Consider the following 22,322-nt stretch of genomic DNA (forward strand, 5'->3'; position numbering starts at 1 on the left):
TTGTCGACAGATGCACACACAAAGAGTTGATATTGGTTTTGAAATTCCCGTTGATCACAGAATTTATCACGACAGAGCACGAGAAATACTGTGATCAGCGTGAGAATTGGGCGAAATGCGTGAGGCTCACGCTCAATGCGTGAGGGTTAGCAGCTCTGAAATATACCGCACTGTAAACAATATAATAAATGATACAAAAAGATCAGTATGTGTATACACACCCACACACACGCGCATACGTACACATAAAAACAAACAAACAATAATAGTGCAATAATAACAATAATAGTTCATGTAGTTCAGAGCTTATTTGAGGTTATAGTGTTTAATAACCTAATGGCTTAAGGGAAAAGGCTGTCCTTGAACCTGGATGTTACATCTTTTAGGCTCCTGTACTTTCATCTCGATGGCAGGGGTGAAATGAGTGTGTGGCCAGGGTGGTGTGGGTCTCTGATCACGCTGACTGCTGTATTTTTGGTCCATGCACAAGACTATGACATTGTTTTTGCACTAACTACATGATGTTTTATCTCAGAGAAGAAAACAATCCTTCTCGAGATTAAAAAGAGGAAAGAGAGCCCATATTCTCATCTTGGTTGAGGTTACAGCCATCATCAGGCATCAACAGTAATGGGACAAAGGCTTAGACCTGTTTGTGCTGCTGGTCAAGAAACAAAGGAAGAAAACACCATTTCACAATCCTAAATGTGATTGCCAATGACTGATGAACGTTAACTGCTATCTCCTCTCTATTTCATCTGTCTGAAGACAGGCTCCAAACAAAATACATCATCTGTCCATTTCCTTCATTCTTTACCCACCAAGTTTCCTCAGCAGTTTGATTATAGCTCAAAATACCAACAACTGCAGTTTCCTGTGTCTCTTTGACTCATTGTAGGTCTCTTAATTAGTTTATTTTCACTTTGCAAGCTCCCTTAAGTGCAGCAATGATTAAATTAAAGTCATTGGCTTGATACCAATCTGCTAAATGGTGTAAGGATCACATCCATCTAATGCTTCTGTAAAACATCTTATCTAAATGACGCCATGGAATTTTGTGGAAACTATGGTCGAAACACTAAAATAATATTTTAAATATTCCACATATTGAGTAATTAAGTACTTTTCTCCAGTTGACTTGCAGAAGATTATCTTGATACAACATATAGGGGAATGTGGGCAGGGAGAATTGGTCAGATGCAGCTGAGTCTGTTCAACTTAAGTTATTGGATCTGATACCGACCGGATAGATCCTGATTTGATGTACAATCTCTTTCTTTGAATTCTCCCCCAAGCACAATCCTCATTTAAGAAAAAAAATTATGTTCAATATTCCTTCCTCAGTAAATATTGCTGTGAATTCCACATAATTTCTCCTCCATTCCTATTACCTCCATCACAACTGGACACAGTCTGATTTCCTCTCCCAATCACTCCAATCACACTCCCAAAGCTCAATACCTTCACCTGACCTTTGTTGTTTTTGCCTGCTACAGTGTTCTGATAACCTTCAAAGTCATGATTGCTCCTTATAATTATGTCCCAACACAACCATCAAGGCTCCTACCCTGTTCAGCAATTTCTCAACTCACCTCACTTTTGATTTCACATTTGATCTTCTTCCTCAATGTCTCTTTTCTGTTTTCATGCCCATATCCCGTTATCCCCTGGATTCCAAAATGCTATGAGCGTCAGCCTTAAGTATACTTAAAGACTAACGATTGCCATTCTGAATGGAGAATATATTGATACATAACCATCTGAGTGTAGAAAATCTTCCTGCCATCAGTCCTAGGTATCTGATCATTTATTCTGAGATTATACTTACTGCCTCTGGACTCTGAGCCAACGGGAAATAAACACAGCTTTCACCTTGTTATTTACTTCAAAGGACCATCACTGGAGGATGTAGGATCAATTTTCCCAACTTCTCTTCACACATAGCCTCTCATATTCAATACAATACAATTTATTTGTTGTCATTTGAACCCAGAGGTTCAAACGAAATTTGGTTTCTCAATCCTTCACATAGCCTCTCATTCAAGGATCCATTCAAGCAATTCCAAGTCAGGTATGACCGGACCTTTCTCCAATGGTAATACATGACCACAGCATCACAACACCTTTCCTTGTGTAACGTTATTTTATAGGACAAATTATCATGTGCTTTTTGGAAAATCTGAATTTGCTGCATATATCTGCTGGAAGAATGCTCAAAAAAAGGCCAAAGTATTTATCAAACATGTTTGCCCTTTAATGAAACCATGTTGACTCTGAAACTCTTTATGTTTATCTATGTCTTCTTTTGTGTAACTTCAGGAGCAGAAATTGTCAGCATAGTTTTATTTTCAAATCCCTCATTAATTACTTGCCCTGCTGGAGAGCAATGTAATTGCAAGATGTTTCATGAAAACCTCCATAAGGGCAGGAGTCATTACATCCTAGTGGACAAATCATTGTTTCCCGCTGACAGACAAGAGTAGTTTTAAAGTGCCATACATAATGGGCTTAATGCTGTCTAGGTTTTCCTAAGTACAGTGGCACAATGGTAGAGTTGCTGCCTTACAGAGCCAGAGACTCAGGTTTGATCCTGACAATTGATGCAATTTGTACAGAGTTTACACATTCTCCCATGGGTTTTCTCCGGGTGCTCCGATTTCCTCCCACATTCCAAAGACATGCGGGTTTGTAGGTTTATTGGCTTCTGTAAATTGTTCCTACAGTGTAAGATAGAGCTAGTGCATGGGGTGATTGTTGGTTGATGCGGACTTGGTGGGACAAAGGATCTGTATCCACGCTGTTTCTCTAAATGAAACAAAAACGTACAGCTTTATTACTTCCTTAATAATGGACTCCAATATTTTCCCAACAGCTGATGTCAGGCTAACTGGCATTTATTTCCTTGTTTTTCTTTTCTCCCTTCATTTTTATACAATGTTACAACCAAAGATACTAGAGGAGCAAGGTAAACCACGAGGCGAAAAAGCTGTAGTTGATCATGGGTAATTTTTTCGCGCCATTTCGGGAATCAAATATCTGAGGGTTTTTTTTAAATCGGTTTCTGTCATGTCCACATCTACAAGTGTGGCGCACTGTTCTGCTATATAGTGTTCGAATCGCCAATTTAGGCGACCTGACCTGCCTTTCTTCAGGTTCCCCACTAAAGACGAAAGGTAAGAAAAAAATTATTACTTTCTGTTGTATAGCCTGCCCGATCTCTTCCTATAGCTCAGATCGTGGAGCCGGGGGTAACCAGAAGAATTTCTCCAATCGCAGGCCCGTGGACCATAACGTGGGACGATAGATGGCGCAATGGGCTAAGTGTTCGGCTGGCGACCGGAAGGTAGCCGGTTCGAATCCCGCTTGGAGTGCATACTGTCGTTGTGTCCTTGGGGCATGACACTTCACCCACCTTTGCCTGTGTGTAAATGTAATGTAATTATGTGAAGCACTTTGGGGTCAATGCAAGTTGACTAAAAATGTGCTATATAAATAAGATTATTATTATTATCCTGAAGCCGCGGTCTGCAGAGCTTCTAGCTGCGGGCACAGTGTGGACTTTCCCTCGCGGAGTCTGGGATTCCTCGCTGGAGAAGAGCACCGACGGCCGGCCCGTCGTGAAGCCCAGGTCTCCGGTAGGAAGCGGCCGATTCGGCACCTCCAAGCCGCAATCGCCTTGTGTTTAAGCCGCTTTCAAATGGTCTTTAAAATACATGATACAGTAAATGGTGTTATAGGGAACAACGACATGCCACGAGGTTAATATCTTTGGTTACAACTGTGGCATGATGGTAGATCAGAGGCAGAGCTAGCAGAGGAAACCTTTTCTACACAGTTGTGAGAAAGAAAATCTAACTATTACAAGCAATAATGTGGGTATGGTGCCTGAAAACATCTTGCTGCATGGGAAGCAGTGCAATAAATGGCTTCGCACAAAACAGGTGCCGTGTTGCACTATCGTGCTTTTTTTCAGCTTTGGAAGAATTCTTCATTTATTTAATGCCTGAAATCCCATGATTTCAGCTCAGCTCTCGACTTAGTGAAAGACCTGGAGGTTTCTTGATGCCTTTATTAAATGTCTACCAAAAACCTGTCAGCAATTTGTGCAGAAATCAAACATCAAATGCCAGAGAGCCATAGTCTTTGACACTTACATTAGGGCCGCAGTTTTAATTTGACAAATTGTGTATTGTAATGATGAAAGTTTCTACTTGCCATTGCTTTCATTCCATCCACTGCTGCTTTTGTGCAAACCTCCCTGATCACCTTTTCTATTGATCAGCATGTTTAACCTTGTACCTGTCAACCAGTGTGTGAATGGACAGTCCACTGGGTCAACCTCTGGTGGCAAAAACAGAGAATGCAGGTCTGACAGCATCAGCAGAAAGAGAAACAAAATTAACATCACCTATCACAGTCCAGCTCTGAATGCAAGATTTTGCTCAAAAATTGCTACTCAGAGGCCTGCATCAATAATAAAGTCTCTTTATTGAAAGAGAAATGGATATTCTTTTAGTTAAGCAGTTGACAAAATAGGTCTCCTAAAATAAAATTCTGCCTCATTAATATTGTAGCAGCTCTTCAAGGACTGTGAGATCTTGATATCCTATCCTTTTCAGGTGCCTCGAAGCTCGTTGAACTTGTAAAAACTGTTCCAAAAGATGCATCAAATTATGTAAATTCCTTCCCTGGAATCTATGAAGTCTGAGCTGCCAAATCACTAACAAAGGTACATGAGCAAAGGGAACATGATCCTCTTATTGGACTTTCTGGAAATAATCCTAATAACACTGGAAGGGAGAACATTAATGTTTGCCAATATTATAAGCCTAAACTGTCAACAATAAAGATTCAAATTTAATTCATCTTTTTTTTTCATTCCTCCTTGATTAAGTAGGATTTATGAAGAAGCATTCTATAGATTTTTGTGCCCATCGATAAATTTAATGTTGCAGTGCACAATCGGATATCAGTTATCTATGCAGATGTTCATAAAAGATGCTGCCAAGGTTGATGTTCAGTTTGTTACTATTGTTGATGTTCAGTTGATGTTCATATTACTAGAGTTTGCTCTGGTAACTGATTCAAGATCCCAGAATCACTAGGAACGTGGAATGATTTATATTTTGCCTGCATTGCTCTCAATTAAAACAATTTTATTTCATTTAAATGTAAAGTAAATTTGACGTTTGCTGTCAATATAAAAACCTTGCAAGCATTTAACATATTCACCCAGCTGATAGAAGATAAGCTAAATTACACAATAAAGATACCAATATTCAGTATGTGTAGGAAGGAACTGCAGATGCTGGTTTAAACCAAAGATAGACAGAAAATGCTGGAGTAACTCAGCGGGACAGGCAGCATCCCCGGAGAGAAGGAATGGGTGACATTTCAGGTCGAGGCCCTTCTTCAGAAGTATGAAGAAGTGTCTCGACCCGAAACGTCACCCATTCCTTCTCTCCACAGTTGCTGCTTGTCCTACTGAATTACTCCAGTATTTTTTGTCTGCCAATATTCAGGTTCTTGGTCAAAAAATGATTTGTTGCAGCATAACGGATCCTTTCTGCCATAAAATCCATTTTGTTTTACGATATGCAACAATCTTCCATTGGGAGAATATGGGACATGTTGTGTGTCAGAGTTGTAGTGAAATTTAATGGTGCTCAAAAGGTTTCAAATCTATCTAGAGCAATATAAAACTTTGAAGGAAGAGTTGTATTTAAAAGCCATAAACTACATCAAAACATTTTTTTCCTGCAAATCGACTCAGCTGGATTTGATGAAGTTTGTTGTTGAAACTTTCCTCTGATGCACACACAGTGGGTCAAAATTATTATATTTGCTTTGCAACGACTAAATGTTATTTCTGGAGGGCTTCCCCAAGGAGAGGAGTAGATAGCTTAATTAACAGCTGCTCTGGGCAAGCTCCAGGCAGGAGAGGATCCCGGGTCTATGGTGTATTTGAGTGTGTCTAACTTTAAAAAGTGACTATACCATTTGCTATGAACCTGATGTATTATTGTATCAGACACCACTATTCAGTTGGGAATTACTAACTTCAATGAAGGTGGCTCTGTTGATAACTCTATCTTAGTTAATGTGCTTATTATGCATTCTGCAACATAAACAAACCCACAGACATGATCAGGACAGCACAAATGTCTTTGCTGGGAACAAAATAAAATAAAAACAAGTACTAATTAGACAAATTTGACACAAATCTCCTTAAGAGGAACCCATGCAATAGCAGACACTGTCGGTGATTGAATTTCAGAGAATAGGCTGCCAAAGGTAAGTGAATACTTTCAGCATGTCACAGAGATAGGCTGCCAGAGAATTCACCAAGTCATGAAAACTAAAAACCTGCAGAGGATGAAAATCTAAAATATAAAACAGATTATGTTAGAAACCGTCTGGGGACAGTTTACAATTTTACCAAAGTCAATTAACTTACAAACCTGTACGTCTTTGGAGTATGGGAGAAAACCGCACCCGGAGATAACCCACGCGGTCACAGAGAGAAAGTACAAACTCCACACAGACAGCGGGCATTGTCAGGATTGAACCGGGGAACTGGCTCTGTGAGGCAGCAACTCTACCACTGTGCCACTGTGCCACCCTTAAAACATCTGGGATTTATAAAAACAAGTCAAGGCTCACAAAATACCCATCATAGGATTATTTTAAAGATTTATTAAGACTGAGCAAATTTCATGAACAAAATAATATAAATAAAAGCAATATATTTGTAAAATATTATGTCTACCAAATCTACATTACTAAAAGTCTGATTTTGACCACTTCCTGTTGTTCTGTATAATGATTTTAGAAAAAACGCTGTAATTTCTGGCCATTTTACTCAGAGTCCCCCTCCGCTGTGCAGGACAAGAGGAGTTTTCCCATCGATGAAAAATAAAAGGGTTATTGGTGTTCAAAAAATGTTGAGATTCTCTCTCCTGGGGGCCATGCCCCCTCCTGAGGGACTATAAAACCCGGAAGTATTGAGTGCCTCAGTCAGTCTCTGCAAGATGGGGGAGCGAGAGGGTCACGTCTCTCAGTCTGAGCTGTGAATAACACTGAACACATGTCTAGTAAACTGTGAGTGGATTTACTGACCTTGAGTGCCCTTAATGTGGTTTGAAAATGAAAATATGGTTGGTTGGAAAAAGCACAGCAAATGGTTGGTGGTGGTTGGTTTGAAATAAAGGGCTGCAAATGGTTGGTGGTGGTCGGTTTGAAATATAACATAGCAAATGATCGGTGGTGGTTGGTTTGAAATGACAAATGATTAAAAGTTTAAACTTGACAACCTCCTGTTTGCTCTGTATATTGATTTTAGATAAAACGCTGCCACTTATGGCTGTGATTTCTGGCCATCTTACTCAGTCCCCCTCCGCTCATCAGGTGCAGAGTTCTTCCCATCAATGAAAAATAAAAGTGTTATTTGTGTTTAAAAAATGTTGAGAATCTCTCTCCGGTCAATCACGCCATGAAGGCCTTCTGGTGGGAGGGATTATAAAACCCGGAAGTGTAGGTGTGGCTCAGTCTCTGCAAGATGGGGGAGGGAGAGGTCACGACTCTGTCTGAACTGTGAATCAACTGAACACACTGAATGTCTACTGAACTGTGAGTGTGGTGTTTATGTGGTATTGTGTGGTGTTAGGGTGATTTTATGGTGGTTTCACGCTGCTTGAAATGGTATGAAACTGCATTTGAATGTGGTGTCCTGGCACCCTGCATGAAATGGTATGAAACACGGAAGCGTTGAGTGCCTCAGTCAGTCTCTGCAAGATGGGGGAGCGAGAGGGTCACATCTCAGTCTGAGCTGTGAATAACACTGAACACATAACCATATAACCATATAACAATTACAGCACGGAAACAGGCCATCTCGGCCCTACATGTCCGTGCCGAACAATTATTTTCCCTTAGTCCCACCTGCCTGCACTCATACCATAACCCTCCATTCCCTTCTCATCCATATGCCTATCCAATTTATTTTTAAATTATACCATCAAACCTGCCTCCACCACTTCCACTGGAAGCTCATTCAACACCGCTACCACTCTCTGAGTAAAGAAGTTCCCCCTCATGTTACCCCTAAACTTCTGTCCCTTAATTCTGAAGTCATGTCCTCTTGTTTGAATCTTCCCTATTCTCAAAGGGAAAAGCTTCTGAGTGAGTAAACTGTGAGTGTGGCTTTACTGACCTTGAGTGTGCCCTTAATGTGGTTTGAAAATGAAAATGTGATTGGTTTAAAATAAAACACAGCAAATGGTTGGTAGTGGTTGGTTTGAAATAAACCACAGCAAATGGTTGGTGGTGGTTGGTTTGAAATAAGGCACAGCGAATGGTTGGTGGTGGTTGATTAAAAATTGTTTAGAATCTCTCTAGTGTCAATCACGCAATGAAGGACACCACCCCTTCCGGTGGGAGGGGGAGGGATTATAGAACCCGGTGGTGTGGGTGTGGCTTAGTCTCTGCAAGATGGGGGAGGGAGAGGTCATGACTGTCTGAGCTGTGAATCAACTGAACACACTGAATGTCTACTGAACTGTGAGTGTGGTGTTTTGTGTGTTTTTATGGTGGTTTTATGGTGGTTTTATGGTGGTTTCACCCTGCTTGAAATGGTATGAAACTGCATTTGAATGTGGTGGCATTGCACCCTGCATGAAATGGTATGAAACTGCATTTGAATTTGGAGGACTTGCACCCTGATATTTTTAAAACATTTTTTAAACACTAATAACTATTTTATTTTAAACCCTCTTGTCCTGCGCAGCAGAGGCAGACTGAGTAAGATGGCCTTAAATCACAGCCATAAGTGGCAGCGTTTGTTCTAAAATATACAGAACAGAAAGTGGTCAAGATCGGGCTTTTAGTAATATAGATTATTCTTTAATTCTGGATATCTTCGTGCACGGATCATCCTGTTGATCATTAAGGGAGACTAGTTCTCCTATGTACAGGTGATCTATCCAATCTGTAGTGCCTCTCCAAGTTTTCAAAACTTTCTCATTTAACAAAGCAAAGAAAAGCACTGGAAGTTTGAATGATGCACCATCTTTTTTATAGCATCATCTTAAATTTTCAGTTTGCTTTAAGTCTGAAAATGATTCTTTCTTACATGATTCAGTGAATCAATCTCTCAGGTTCAGGTCATAATGGTTGATGTTTTGACCTTTATGACACAAAGGCATTTGATGAGACATTAATAAATAACTGATCAATGGGTTTCACTCCAACATCAATATTTCCAAATGCTTTGGGAATGAATCCATTATTGGTGGAACAAAGGTTTCTACTTCCCTGGAATAATGAGTCCTGTGAACAGCAAGAGCAAAGAATTCAGAAAAGGAAACATGTAGTTCACTCCCTTAATTTCCTAGCCTGTTTTAATAGTTCATTCGACAATCCCTTTTATTTCATAAAATGTTGGTATAAAAATTTAGATCGACTTTCAGTCAAGAATTCTTGCTACATTCCTCACGACCATGAAGGCGCCTCCCCAACAACCACCCGCGAACATGTGGCCATAGTCTCCTGCAGTCGCCTAAAAAGTTGCCTAAGTGCGACAGGCCCATAAGTCCACTGTTGTCAAATCACAGAAAATATCAAGGGCTGACCCTGTTCAAATAACACCTGTAAATGGTTATTTAGGGGGAGTTGAAAGGAATATATACAGGCTGATTATCAAAAGTTTTGAATGTAGACTTTGATTTATAGAGGAACTTCTCTCAATACAAGAACAGCAGGTTACAGACAATAGATGGCAGTGTACAGACATTAGAGAAATCTCATCTTTCACCAAATGTGAATTTGATTTGTTTTATCTCTATGTTCCAGTTATATGATTTAGAGGGGAAAGAAAACAAGCCAGTTATGGTTAATAATTGACATTAAAAGAGTGTTTTTATGTGAGCATTTTCAAAACCAAAAAAAAAACATTAATGGGAAGTCATAAAACCCTAATAGTCAGTTCGTGTGTTTGAGAATGTATGGAAATGATATTGCTCAAACATAATGTTCAAAAGATAAAGAAGATGCAGATCAAAGCAAAGTGGATGAAATTGGTCACTATGTAACTGGACTCATTAATTCTGAATCACATAAAGAGGCTGAATCATAAGTACTTTTACAGAAGCCAATAAGTTACATATCATTTGAACATTCTCATCTTATGTTTAGTTGATTTAGAAATGTATTAAAGTTCATTAAAAAAAATGTGACAATATAATGGAGAACTTACCATTGTGGAATCCCACTATGAGGCTTGGAATTAAAGTGTGATAAGGGCTTGTAGTACAATCATTTCACAGGTTGAATGGCTTGTGTTCATCTTGTGTTCATCTTGTTGTATAAAACCATGAACACATAGGTCATATTTTGTCACAGTGTATCATAATTGAACAAGGAAGAAAAGACATAAAAGGACAAGAAGGAAGAGGTGGTGGGATAGGTTGAATAGGGCAAAAGTTTGTTGCTTTCATCAAAAAAAAAGGTGTGATGCATGCACAGTTGTATGAGACAAAAAAAAAGAAAAGGTTTTCATGTGATTTAACAAAAAACAATATTTAATACACAATAATTATTAACTCTATCTGCAATGTTTATGATATTATCAGCCCATGGAAAATATTAGATGGGGCAAAGCATGGAGAAATTTCATTGAAGCTAGATGAATACACAAGGGAGTAAATATGCAAATAGATTTAGACTCAGAAAATTGTGCAAAGATAGTGCACAGAAGGAGACTATTAGGCTCATCATGCATTCGCTGATGCTTTGAAAGGGCTGTCCAATTAATTCCACTCCCCTGCCTTTTTCCTCAGAGTGCTGTATTTTTCCCTTCAAGTGCTTATCCATTCCCTTTTGAAAGTTACCATTGAATCTGCACTTTTAGGCAGGGTATTCTACATCATAGCCTGCAGGGTAATTTATTTTCCTTTTGTTGCCTCTGGGTCTTTTGTCAATCATCACAAATCAGTGCTCTCTGGAAACTCCCTCCGCCACCTCAAACAATTTCGACATTAATTCCATTCAAGCCATCCATATTTTGAGTACCTCTCTCAAAACTACTCTCAATCTTGTCTGCTCATATGAAACATCTCCAGTTTCAACCGAAGATGGACACAAAAAGCTGGAGTTACTCAGAGGGTCAGACAGCATCTCTGGAGAAAAGGAGACCCTTCGTCAGACCCGAAACATCACCTATTCCTTTTCTCCAGAGATGTTGTCTGACCCGCTGAGTAACTCCAGTAGTTTGTGTCTATATTTGGTTTAATCAAGCATCTGCATTTCTTTCTTTTACATCACCAGTTTCCATGTCCTGAGAAAATCACCTATTCAATCCTTCCGGAGACTGCATTGACTTCAGTGGGGAATCTCATAAGCAGATTATGGTGTCTGAAGAAGGGTCTCGACCCGAAATATCACCCATTCCTTTTCTCCAGAGATGCTGCCTGGCCCGCTGAGTTACTCCAGCATTTTGTGTTCATCTACAGATTAGGTCAATGTGAAATTAGGCAAAATAACCAATATATTAATAAAATATACCTTGGTTTAATGTTTCTAAATAGTTTATGTTTTTAATTAACATTTAAAAATTAATAATTGGCACATGTTCAAATCATGTACTTCAGTGTCTAATGTTTTTAAATGATGCACTCAGGAGCATTTGAAATCTTAAAAGCCAGCCTATGTCCCTAATTTTTCCCTTTCAAAGGTGTACGGGGCTTTCCTTGAGGGGATCCAGTAATACACAGCTCGATTAAAGCATGCCTAGAGTCAGAATTTGTTCTCACGTGGACAAGAAGATTTCAGGTGTGTGAGGATTACCAACAGTGACTGCAGCCAGTGGCACTGTATATATGACAAAACAATCCCTGTATACTTAGCAGCTTTTGAATCCTCTATGACTCTGCCCGTTTAACTTTGATTTTGCAAAGAAGTCTATACTCCTTCTTAGGCCCCCTTCGGTCCTGGCTGATCATGGGTGTCTCCAGGGTACTATTCCCTATATGGAGGATGCCTGTGTGTGACTTTGTTTAACATGGGGAGACTGATGCACAGACAGACCTGAGTCTGGATCCAGTGGCATGGAGTCCAAGACGACCGGAGACCCTTTTCTGCTGCAGCCTTCATCCGCCCTCCTAGCCATTGTATCGCTCCACTAAGGTCAGCCATCGTCCTCCACCTGTTCCACCGTTGAGGTCATGGTTGGATTGCTCTTTGTCAGAGACCTCCCCCTTGACCTTACCGCCATGGGTGGCCCTACCAGGAGCATAGCTCCAGTCGACATCGCTCTCAGGATCTCGGGACCCACACAAGCTTCTCCACCGCGACAAGGTGACAATCCACGGAGAATACTACGGAGAATACTATACTGTTGTGCCATCAAAAGACTTTATCAAGATAGTTAATTGCAATGTGCTGCTAAGAATTCCTTGTTGACTTTCAGTTATTCATTGATAGTTTTCCAACTGGCAAGTAACTCTGCTTTATATTATTATCTCTATAAACTTCCCATTGTTGACAGTAGATGGAGCACCCTATACTTGTTTGGATTATTTCTCTTGCCTTTATTGAATCGGGTGTAAAAGAAAATAAATTCCCAGGAGTGATAGTTGAATTTGAACTCGCATGCATGGGCCAATGGTCCAAGCTTCTAGATTTCTGTCCTGCAACTCAATCACAATATCTTTATATTCAAGGAATTGCATTTAAGTTTAAGACATTAAATATGTCTTGAATAGAAAAACCAGTATCAATCATAGTGTCTATGCTGCTGTGTACGAAGGAACTGCAGCTGCCGATTCACACCGATAAACACAAAAAGCTGGAGTGACTCAGAAGAACAGACTGAAGAAGGGTCTCCACCCAAAACGTCACCCATTCCTTCTATCCAGAGATGCGACCTGTTCCGCTGAGTTACTCGAGCATTTTGGGTCTATCTTCAGTGTCCATGATATTACTGGATTAATATTTAACGTAGGTCAGGAAACCAAACACACCTTGACCCTGTTTGACCTGAATGTGGTTGACTCTTAATTACTTCCTGAAATGGCACTGAGGACCAATAAGTTCAGTTTGGATTGGAGTTTAAATGCAAAGTTTGGTCAGAGAGACACACACATGTGTGGATGAATAATTGATGGCACAAGGTTTTTAATGTGCATTTTTACATTTCACACACTGTGCAGCATCGGATCAGTGATGTGTCCCACACTTGGATGACAATCAGCATAAGACACGTTCCTTCTGCTTCCAGATTCCACTCAAACAAAATCAAAACTTTTTGCAAAAGTGAATATGCTAATAGGTAAACCATTAGTATAATGCACAGCTGTTTATATTTCTAGCTTTCATTAAGGCAATACATTAGCAAGAAAATACGTATGTTGATGAATTTGGCACAATGTACTAGTCGACTGAAACTAATAGCCTCTTTCTACATTATCATTTTAGGTGCAATTAGTGACTAATTACACAAATATGTTATTCCGTAAATCACAAAAAGAGTTATTCTGGCTTGTCTATCTTATGTTTAAGTACATAAACTATATTACCAAAGTAATTCTAATATGAGCAGCTGTGGGTAGCATTTTTCACAGTAATTAATTCTGCATTATAATTGGATCATTATCCAATGAAATTATGTTTAATCCACATCAATCAGAAATACATAATAAAGCATTAGCAGGAATCCCTATTATTGCAGGTTCAATTTCCTAATGGACCAAAATCTATTTAACTAAAAGTCTCATCTTGACCACTTTCTGTCTGTGCTGTATATTGATTTTTGAAAAAACACTACCATATATCGCTGTAATTTTTGGCCATCTTACAGTCCTCCGCTGAGGCAGCCCCGAGGATTTTTTCTTTTTTTTCTGATCGCTGAAAAATAAAAAAGCTATGAATGTTTAAAAAATATTGAGATCAGCTGATTGGTCCTCTCACCTGTCAATCACCAGGGGTGCAGGACTATCAAATCCTGGATGCCTGGATATTAGTCAGTCACTCTGGAAGATCGTGAGGGAGAGGTCACAACTGTGATTCTAAGCTGTGAATCAACTGAAATGTGAGTCTGCAATGTACTTGGAATAAATGATTTGTTAGCCCTTAATGACAATGCAATGAGTTGTTTGACCTGCCCTGCCTGTGCTTGAAACTGCAATGCAAAATTGGAAATGCAATGACAATGCAATGAGTTGTTTGGCCTGCCCTGTGCTTGAAATGGAATGGAAATTGATATTTAAATATTGTGATGGCCTGCCCTGTGCTTGAAATAGAAATGGAATTGAAATTGAAATAAGTTGGCCTGCCCTTTGCTTGAAATGGAAATGGAATTGTAATTGAAATTGAAATGAGGTATTGGCCTGCCCTGCGCTTGAAATGGAAATGGAAAGGGCGCTTGAAATGGAAATGGAAAGGAAATTAAAATTTAAATGAGGTCTTGGCCAGCCCTGTGCTTGAAATGGAAATGGAATTGAAATTTAAATTTAAATGAGGTGCTGGCTGCCCTGCGCTTGAAATGGAAATGGAATCAAAATTAAAATTGAAATGAGTTGTTGTCCAGCACTGCTTGATTTGGAAATGAAATTGAAATTGAAATGAAATTGAAATTGAAATTTGAATGAGGTGTTGGCCTGCCCTGTGTTTAAAATGAAATTGAAAATTAAATTTAAATGAGGTGTTGGCCTGCCCTGTGCTTGAAATGGAAAGGAAATTAAAATTGAAATTGAAATGAGGTGTTGGCCTGCCCTCTGCTGGAAATGAAAAATAAATTGATATTTAAATGAGGTGTTGGCTTGCCCTGTGGCAGAAATGGAAATGAAATTGAAATTTAAATTTAATTGAGATGTTGGCCTGCCCTGTGGTTGAAATGGAAAGGAAATTGAAATTTAATTTGAGGTGTTGGCCTGCCCTGTGCTTGAAATGGAAAGGAAATTGAAATGAAATTTAAATGAGGTGTTGGCCTGCCCTGTGCTTGAAATGGAAAGGAAATTGAAATTGAAAGTGAGGTGTTAGCCTGCCCTGTGCTTGAAATGGAAAGGAAATTGAAATGAGTGGATGCTTTCAAGAGAGAGCTAGATAGGGCTCTTAAAAATAGTGGAGTCGGGGGATATGGGGAGAAGGCAAGAACGGGGCACTGATTGAGGATGATCAGCCATGATCACATTGAATGGCGGTGCTGGCTCAAAGAGCCAAATGGCCTACTTGAGCTGCCAGCCCATCAGGCCTGAATGACTGAGCTGCCAGCCCGCCAGGCCTGAGTGAGTAAGTTGCCAGCCCACTAGGCCCGAGTGACTGAGCAGCCAAGCCACCAGGCCTGAGTGACTCAGCTGCCAGCCGAAGAATCCACTCGGCCCACAATGTCCATACTATCTCTCTGGAAACCAGTCCCTTTGGCTTCAGAAAGCCCCCCCCCCCTCACACCCCCATCCCCACTGGCCACCAATATTGGAATTGTTGGAGATGTGGAATATTGCGTTGGGGGACCAGCCCTCCCGTGTGAACATGGGACCCAATGGGTCCCGCTTAGTCTAGTATGACATAAAAATGCATATGTCAATTAGCCATTTCAAAAGGAAAAACACATTTGCAGTAGGGATGCATACAAGTAAACATTATGTTTTCTCAAAGTTAAAACTTGGTTAAACTCTATCTAGACCACCTGCAGTTCACTTACCAAACAAAGATGGGGGATGAGGACGCCATAATACACCTGCTCCATCTTGGATAGCAGGGAAGCAATGTAAGAGTCATATTTTTTTACTTCTCTGGTGCTTTTAACACCATCCTGCCTCACTACTAGGGAGCAAACTGACGAAGATGCGTGTGGATGCTTCATTGGTGTCCTGGGTCATCAACTTCCTGACTGGATGATCACAGTATGTCAGGCTACAGAACTGTGTTTGAGACATAGTAGTGTGCATGATGATTCTCTCTCCCTTCCTGTTCACCATCTACACCTTGGACTTCAGATATAACTTGGGCTCCTTCCACCTGCAGAAGTTTTCAGATTACTCTGCAATTGTGGCTGCATCAGTGAGGAGAGGGAAGCTGAATACAGAGGTGTAGTCAACGACCTTGTTGAGTGGTGTGGGCTGAATCACCTGCAGCTCAACGCCGACAAGACTAAGGAGTTGGGAAGGGGGGAGGGGTACTTTAGGAGGAGAGGAGCACTCCGATCCCCTGTCTCCATCAATGGTATGGATGAGCATTTTACCAGGGAGTACAAATATCTGGGAGTGTACCTGCACAGTAAACTGGACTGGTCCAGGAATGCTGAGGCCCTGTACAAGAAGGGACTGCTCCTTCAACATCTGCAGTAAGATGCTGCAGATGTTCTACAAATCTGTGGTAGCCAGTGCCATCTTCATCACTACCGTGTGCTGGGGCATTAGGGCGAAGGCCGCGGAGGCCAATAGGATCAACAAACTCATCAGGAAGGCTGGCTCTGTCCTGTGGGCGGAGTTGGATTCATGGGAGGTGGTCTTCGCGGGGAGGATGCTCCTCAAACTGCGGAGCTTCCTCGACAATACAGCTCACCCTCTCCATGACACACTGGTCAACCTGAGGAGTATCTGCAGCAACAGACTGGTTCCACCAAGATGCAGGACAGAACGCCACAGGAGATCATTCTTCCCTGTGGATATCAAACTACAACTCTTCCCCCTTCTGTCGTGGAGTAGACTGAGAGCGATGTCCCCCCCCCCCCCCCCAATCTTTACACATCCCCAATCCTTTCCACTCATCACTTATTTTCCTCCTGGGATAAATAAAGTTATATTGTATCATATCATAAATCTATCATAGAAGGGATACCATTATTATTTTTTTAAGAATATAAGGAATATCAACTAAATGTTAAAGGGGATCACAAAAAGAAAGAACTTGGAATGATGACACAAACCTTTGAAGGGGGCATGATTAATTGAGAAGCTTTGATAGAGATTAATGGAATCTGAGCTTTATAAATTAAAAAAAATAAATCATGTTAAAGCCTTATAGAGCAATATCTGAGCCCACTCAGCGGCACCATCTGGGAATGCATTTAGGAAGGATTTCAAAGGCCATTAGAAGGTGCAGAGGTAATTTCCTGGAATGATGTCAATAAATGAATCTAAGTTCTGCAGAGAAATAGAAGGAACTGTTGTTATCCATAAGCTATGGAACATGAAGGGACAGTTTTCTAGAGGAGTTCACAACGTTTATAGGGTGCTCTTCCATTCAGTAATAGGATATGAATATTGCTGGCAAATCTAGCATTTCAATACTTGCGAGCAGTGCCTTGCTGAATATTTTGGGGAGGATTTAGGTGTCAACCAGATTGTTGTGCATCTAGAGTTATGAGTAGCCCAGAGCAGGTAATCATGGCAACGTTTCTACCCTTATGGGCATTATTGAACCAGATGGATTTTTATGACAATCTGGAACTTTCACAGCCACCATTACCGATACCGGCTTTTTAATTTCAGGTTTATTTAATTAACCATGTTTAATTTTCCCAGCTGCTGTAATGGGATTCCAAATCACTTTTTTTTTGGATTCTTACAAGGCGCCATGAGTTAGTAATCCAATAACATAATCACTGTGTTCTTCTTCTCTCCAAACTAGGTAAAATAATTGGCCAAAGATAGACACAAAAAGCTGGAGTAACTCAGTGGGTGAGTCAGCATCTCTGGAAAAAAAGAAGAGCTGATGTTTCGGGTCGAGACCCTTCTTGGCCATTGGTTTAAGATGTTTGCTGAGAGCGTACAACCTTCTCAGGTTTGGAATCGTTGTCTGAAATAGTCATTACTTTCCAAAGTGCCTTGAATAAAAGCTTGAAAAGGAAATATTTACAAGAAGAAAAAGTAGAGAGGTGGGACTAATTGGATAGCTCTTTCAAAGCATGGGATCCACCCAACAAATCCAATGGCCACCTTCTTTGCCATTTCCCATGAGGATACCTTTTTTTGAAGAAATTAAGCTCGGTTTTGCAAACAAATATTTTGGGCTGGGGAAGAAGGCAGGTCAGTGACACATTTGTATTTGCAATAAGCCAGCACACACCCAATGAGCTGAGTTATCTCCATACTGACATGTAAATTAACACCCGCTGAGTTTCTCCAGCATTTTTGTCTACCTTCAATTTTCCAGCATCTGCAGTTCCTTCTTAAACATGAAACAAATGACTATGATTCTAAAAGATCAAACAAAAATTGCTACAAATACTCAGGAGATTAAGGTGCATTTTGTGGGAATAGAAACAATGTTTCAGCTTTTGTCAGATGATATTGCAGTTTAAGGGTTCATTGAAAAATAAATATTGACCAGAAAAATATTGATCAGAAAGTTACAGGAAAATTGAATTGGACAGTAAGGCCTGGCATCGAATTAATGGGCCAAATTAATGAGCCCCCTTCATTGTCATTATGAAATGTAACATGAAACTCTTCTTCAATTTTCGGTGTGGATATTTTACTTCTTCATCAGGGAAGATGGCCCTCAGATCATTCAAAACCATCCAAAAATCAATAGATCCACTGTTCCGTAGTCTCTCCGAACTGCATCAAAGTGTGATCATGGATTATCAATCCAAGGCTCTGGACAGAGTGTTGAACAAGCAAACTACTGATTCAGGGACGCTTTGGAGACAAACCACAAAATTAATTTAGCCAGCTGTCAAGCCTGTAGAGAAAAATGTTTTGGAATGCTCAACAATCAGTATGGTGCAGTTAGTTCTGTAAGCTTGAATGGGCACACTCTGTCACAGTGCATGCCAGAGTCTTTCAGGTATTTAACCTATAAAGCCCGTCCCACTTAGGCAATTTTTTCGACGAACGTAGGCGACTAGGCTGTCGCCACATGGTCGTGGGGTAACGCCTGTATGGTCGTGAGTTGTCTCCTCAAGTCGCTTAAAGAGTCATAACGTTTTTCTGGTCGCTGCTGGATTTTGAAAAGTTCAAAACATTTCGGCGACTGTTGGCTTGACGTAGCTTGTCTTCTGTCATAGGTGCTGTCATTGGTTGACGCAGGGGGCTGACTTTGGTGAATTCCATTGGCGACTACCTACGTCAACCTACATCAACCGGCGACAGGTACTGGCGACTGAATTGTCTTCAGTTGTCTCAGTTGTCGCCGACAGGGTCGTTGCTTGTTGTAGCTTGTCGCGGGTGGACGTAGGTTGACTTTGGTTGTCGTAGGTTGTCGCCTGTGTGGTCGTAGGGTGTCATAGGTGCGGTCGTAGCTGGATGTCCTAATGGGTCGCTGGTTTACGGTAGTTTGCCGTGGCTTGATGTCGGCTAGGTGGTAGGTTGTCGTAGCTTGTCGTAGACGTTGTTGTATGGGGGGGGGGGGGGGGTCCAGTCGCTGCTTTCTCGGCGACCTGCTATGACTGTGACAGTCGCCAGCAGTCGCCGAAAAAATCGCCTAAGTGGGACAGGCCCTTAAGATGCACATGAAATTATGATGTTCATTCACAACATTTGTGTGGGTTACCAAGAAATATTGGATCACTTTAGAAAATCCGTTTTTACCAATCACTTGGAAACATATTTTCATGGCACTCCACTCCCTGCTGCTGTTTGATTTAAACAGCAGCCAGGTACGGAGGCATGGTGGCCAGTGGTGGAGTTGCTGCCTTACAGCGCCAGAGACCTGGGTTTGATCCTGACTACAGGTGCTTCTCTGTACAGAGTTTGTACGTTCTTCCTGTGACCATGTGGGTTTCCTCTGGTATATTCCCACACTCCCAAGACGTACAGGTTTGTAGGTTAATTGGCTTGGTATAAATGTAACTTGTTCTAGTATTTGTAGGATAGTGTCGGTGTGCATGGATCGCTGGTCAGTGCGGACTCGGTGGGTCGAAGGGCATGTTTCCACGCTGTATCTCTAAACTAAAAACTAAACATACCTCCTTCAACACTCTGCTGCCGGTTACTATGGCTGCAGTTTCTTCAGGAGGCTGCTTCCTTTCACCTTAGTGACTTTGGGTGAAGTGTACTGCAAAGTGTACTGCAAAAAAGGGATTTAATCTTATGGTTCTTTCAGCAGAGGGGATTGAGGTGAGAGAGCATGCAGAATTACGAGCTTTGGAGGCCCCCTGATAATTTGAGGCAAGGATAAACCAAACTCGTGTGTTACGCCAGGTTCCTCTACAGGGCTTGCAGCTCTCATTAATCACAGCAACTATCGGTCTCTGAACGTACAACTCAGGATTGACAATTCTCAGAAACCATGCCAATTATTTCAGGTGCCAAGTGTTTCGGGTGCTTACACGAGTATTTAATTCTCAAGCAGTTTTCTCTTTCCTCTCACATTTCAGTATCTACACTGCCCTGTGGGCTGGAACTTGGAGGATTTCTTTGTTTCCGACTTCTGCCTGCATCCTCGAGAGTGCAACTGGGTGTGGTGTGACTCCTGTAGGACCGTAAGTTCCGAGTGGAAATTGCCATTGATGTCCTCAGGTTGGGACTTCAGTGTCTAGATCTCTGCTCAACTCTTCCTGTGCATATGTGTGTACATGCACATGCATGTGTGCGTGCTTGTGTGCGCTGAGATTTGAGGGGTACAGGCTTTCCACTGAAGGTATCATTAGCAAGTGACACGCAATGGTTCGAAAAGCCACCTGGATACAACCTGCCAGATCATTTAATTTCTTCCTACATGGGTCATCAGATGAATCGCTACAGTTACAAAGTTCAGCTACCACCTCCAACCATCTCCTCTTACCTCTTGCCAATCATACACTGAGACCTCAAATTATAATATTTCCTGTTAAAGCAAACTCATTTTGAACTGCAGCAAGCCATTGAACTTATTATGTTTAATGGCGATACCAGGAGGCTAAAAATGTACAAGGTTGGCAATGACTGGTGGGAGGATTCTATGTGGAACTCAGCAAATTTAGTTGAATATATTGATCCACACAAATTCTTCAGGATAGGTATTCATATGGTGCAAAAGTATGAACGAGGATCGTCAGGTACCACAAATGCTAACATGTTTCCAGCTTTATAAAAATGTATAAGCAGTTTAGATCAGTGCAGAGGAACGTGAAACAAAATGTAAATTGGTAAGCTCATGCGTGATGGTGTTTCTTCAGTGGAAGCACTTTAGGCAATAAATTAAAGATAGAATGCATCAAAAACAAAAGCAAAAACAAGAACCATATCTGAAGTTATGCTGATTTTGGTACCAGTCACAAGAAAAAAAACTATCCCTTTTTCATACTTTTTGTTCAGGCTTCCTCTCACTACTCGCTACTAGGGTTGAATGAAATATTTCACATTTCAATTTTTTAATTTGTTCTTTTTTAAATATTATATAATTAGGCAATAATTTGGGGCAAAACATATAGTAGGCAGGCTGTCTACAAGAACATATCCAGTTATAGATTGGTAAAATGATTGAAAATAATATTATATCAGTATCTTGAAAATATAACATTCTAATGTGAAACATGAAAATCCAAGATGCCAGCAAATATTGCAATGATTATTACAATGATTAGTAAATGTTTCACTGGAGATTATAAACCAGGGACTTGTATTACAAGTTTGTATGCTTCCACTGATGCTAAATACATCCATTTACTAGATGCATCCTCCTGGAAGGTGGGACTATCTTGCATCAGCATTCCTACGCATCTTCCTGGTGGTCCATGTAATTGGATATATTCTCCATAATACCCACAATGTCAACTCACTGTAAGTATTAAGCAGCTATTTGATAGTAACAGCCTCTGCATTCACTCACCATGGATAGATTTTGTATGTAGTATCATTTCAAGATACTAATTCCTTTAAATCATGAATTACCCGAAAGCTGTGGTGATTTGGGAGAAGGAACATGCAACACACACTGGTGTTGTGCTATTTAAGAATTAAGGAAAGAAGGCTACCAGAATATTCAAACAGCCATAATGATTGCCTTCTGTGATTTATGATCTCATATCGTCACTTGTTGCAGAGACTGAAATATTACTTTTCAGCAACACACCATGGTGGCCATTTTTTCTATCTTGTGCAAGGTCTCACAAGTAAATTAGAAGCTATAAATAGTGTCATGTCAATGAAATCCCCAAAGGAACCAAAAACCTCAGGAAAAATCTATGTCAGCTTGGAAATAAATGCAGGTTGTCACTATATCAATAGAAACATAGAAACATAGAAATTAGGTGCAGGAGTAGGCCATTCGGCCCTGCGAGCCTGCACCGCCATTCAATATGATCATGGCTGATCATCCAACTCAGTATCCCGTACCTGCCTTCTCTCCATACCCTCTGATCCCTTTAGCCACAAGGGCCACATCTAACTCCCTCTTAAATA

Source organism: Leucoraja erinacea, chromosome 15 (assembly GCF_028641065.1).
Source record: "Leucoraja erinacea ecotype New England chromosome 15, Leri_hhj_1, whole genome shotgun sequence".
NCBI lineage: Eukaryota > Metazoa > Chordata > Chondrichthyes > Rajiformes > Rajidae > Leucoraja > Leucoraja erinaceus.